This window comes from Equus caballus, chromosome 31 (assembly GCF_041296265.1).
Source record: "Equus caballus isolate H_3958 breed thoroughbred chromosome 31, TB-T2T, whole genome shotgun sequence".
NCBI classification, from domain to species: domain Eukaryota; kingdom Metazoa; phylum Chordata; class Mammalia; order Perissodactyla; family Equidae; genus Equus; species Equus caballus.
The window spans coordinates 25,827,320-25,830,763 of record NC_091714.1 but is presented as its reverse complement, the minus strand read 5'-3'; positions in this window follow the sequence as shown (position 1 = coordinate 25,830,763).

Below are 3,444 nucleotides of genomic sequence, written 5' to 3'. Positions count from 1 at the left end.
ATAGGAACTGTAGATTTCTGTAGGTAGATGGAAGAATGAGATACTGTGCATAATGTAAATCTAGGAAAGTGGGCCGGGTGATAACTTCTATCAGAATTGTGGAATTATTAACATGATAACTATTCGTAGAGTTTTGCATTTATCCTCAGGTCTGGGGAAGGATCCAGGTCCTCTACCTGTTCCTAATAGTAAATAACTTCAATTAATTAGGAAAGGAATCATCTTCCTCAATAAGTACACATCTTTTAATTTCCAGGAGATTTAGAATTAAGTATAGAAAAAAATTAAAAGAATCAAAACAATTTATTAATATGAGTAAGTAGGGAATTATAAGATCTATGTAGGAAAATAGTTGTGATTGTAGCATTTCAACAAATTTCTGATTTATTTGATCTATTTGCCTATATCCCCACTAGACTGTGAGTTTCTTGGGAACAAAGATGGTGTCTTTCATCTCAACATTCTCATCACAGTGCCTGGCCCAGAGTCAGTGCCCAGTAAATTTTTATGAATGGGGTCCTGAAGGTTGTAGTGAGATTTGGTTCTCACAGTATCTCCTTCCAAAGAGATCAGAGAAGTCTGTCTCATTCTAGTACTTCTGAGCTGTCCTCATTTTGGAGGCTTCCTCCCTCAGTCATTTCAGAATGCAGGAGAAATAGAGGAAAGGATTTCTTTGATGTTTTTGATGTTTAGAGCAGGGCATGTTTACAGAGGGGAAGGTTCAAACTTCAAGGATGCTCCAGAGAAGCAGCACTTGACATCCTCTGTGAAAGGATGTGCTGTACAAAGTTCTGCCTGCCAGCAACGATGCTTGAATGCCACGTGGTTGAGGCATGGAAACAGTTTTCCTTTCAGACCCTGACTAAGCATCTGTTATTGAGAGTGAGAGAGAATAAATTTCAAACCACTTCCTCATGATAACCCTTCAAATGTGTGAAAACCATATTCCTTTTGTCTAATGATTCCTGCTTTCTTCAATTGTTCCTCATATAATACAGTCTCCAGACCTTTCCTCCTCCTGGTTTTCCTCTTGTAGTTTGTCCACGCTTCTCTACATATTGTCTCAAAGATCCAGAAATGAGCACCACATGTGGGTTCTAGCCTGACCAAAGCAGAGAGCAGGGGACCATTGCTGCCCTCTTTCTGGGCACTGCACATCCATTGCAGCCAAAATATCATCATCGGCTTGGCAGCTTTATCATATTCTTGACTCTCACAGCCAACTCAAGTCCCTGTGTTTTATGTTGTTGTTGTTTTTCATGTGATATGTTTTAAATGTGACTCTCTAATTCCGTACTTGTGTATTTGGAACTAAGTTGCTATTTTGAACCTAAGGATTTATCTTGTATCTCTATTCAACTGATAAGTTTGGCTAATTATTCCAACTTGTTTTGATATTTTGAAATGGTGATTTTACCATTAAATGTTTTACATTCCAAGATTTTGCCATCTATACTTTTGAAAGGCCTACTCCCACATTTCATCCAAGTCACTGATAAAAGTACTGAATAAGACAGGCTGAGAGATGAACCCCTTGTATAACACTAGTGCTCAACAAATATTTATGAATTCAAACTTTTCACTCTGAATTTGACAGAAGGACAAGGAGATCATTGTAGTTATTGACTCTAGTACTGTACTCAGGCAAGACTGTGCCCTTTCAATTATCCTCATAAAAGGATGTAATATACTTTCCCAAGGGATAGTTTTCTTGACTTTCTAGAAGTTTCCAGGATGATCTTATTATTTCTATTCATTCTTTTTTCTTCCCATTGATTTTTGTGCAACACAGGATTGATAGCACATGATATTTGTAGCGTCCTCTGTCAGATATCTAATGCTACATAAGAAACCACCCCAAAACCTAGGGATTTAAAACAACAACAATTTATTGATCGCATTTCTGTCAGTAGACTAGTCAATTCTGCTGGAGTCATGCTGCTGATGAATCATCAGAGTGCTAGGCTCAGCTAGGACAACTGGTGGCTGGGTTTCTCCCTCCGTGTGGTCTGTCATCACCAGGGAGGCCAGTTCAGGCTTCTTCACATGGCAGTGGCTGCATTTTAGTAGGAGAAAGACCTATGTACAAGCCAGGATCAAGCCTCTGCTTGAATCATGTTTGCTGATGTCTCTTTGGTCAAAACAAGTCACATTACCATACCCAGCATGAGCAGGACGAGGCTGAACCAAGGGTGGATCCAGGAAGTGAGATTTATCAGGGGACATTAATGTAGCATTCAGTACAAACACTTCGAAATGTTTATAGCACTTTCACAATTTAGTATATCATACCTTATAATTTATGTTTTCTTGTAACTAGCCTTAGTGAGAATCTCTGTTGCTATAAAACTTTACTTAGCATATAATACGAGAGGACTTTTCTGAAAAAGAACTGGGTATTGGGTAAGTATAAAAAAACTGAAATTAAAAACTTTCAGCCTAAGTAGAATTCATACAGATCTTCTAATTTTGAAGAATATTTTCATTAGCTTTTGTTTTAATGATGAATACCTCAAAATGTCCACTCTCCTGTGCCCGTGTTCTATTCATAGAGGGTTAAATAAAATGGATTATGTGTCCTTTTATTCTTTGGTAATCTGAACAAGTGGATTTTAAAGGCTATACTGAGTTTATTTAAAAAATTTTAATTCTTCAAAATATAGGAGCTATCAAAACCTAAAAACTAATTATATCATTTTATCAGTATAAATGTTTTAAAAACATTTTTGATAAATTGGTTTGTCCAGATGTGTTTTAAGACAAAGTTGTTCCTGATTAGACAGAAATCATAGGTCTGGGAATCAAGAGTAGAAGTGGGGTGCCCACTGACACCTGGGTCTGCTACGTTCCAGACTGTAGAATCCAGTGCTGCCGTGGGCTACAATGGTTCTGTGGGAATTAAGGCTGAGACTGACGCCTGGGTTCTCAGACCTGTAGGTGCTATTGAACAAAGAGGCAAATAGGCAGGGGAGGGGGGCCTAGTGGTTGTTAAGTTGTTTGGAGTCACTGATTCTGGCTATGAGGGCGTGTAAAATTGTTGCTATGTAATGAGGACAGGGAGAAGTATGGATGGACCTTAAGGTAGACATCTGCCCAGCTGCAAAAATTAATGAAGACCACTGAATGGCTATATTGAAAGGACCCCCAAAGTCAAACCCTGACCAACCAAGATACTGTCTGAAAGCAAAAGGAAGATGTAATAGGTGGTGGAAGAGGGATGTCATCCATCCCCAACACCATAAATATCTTGTGAAAAGTTACAAATAGGACTACTGTAGCCTCTACTAGTATTTACTTCTTTGTTTTGCCAAGTATTCCAAGTAATCTTTGTAGTCTCTGTCCCACCACACTATTGGGTATGGATTGTGTTGGTGGTTTACTTTACAATTTAGTCCATAGTTGCACTATATAAAGACGAGATTTTTATCAAGACTAGAGGAGGAA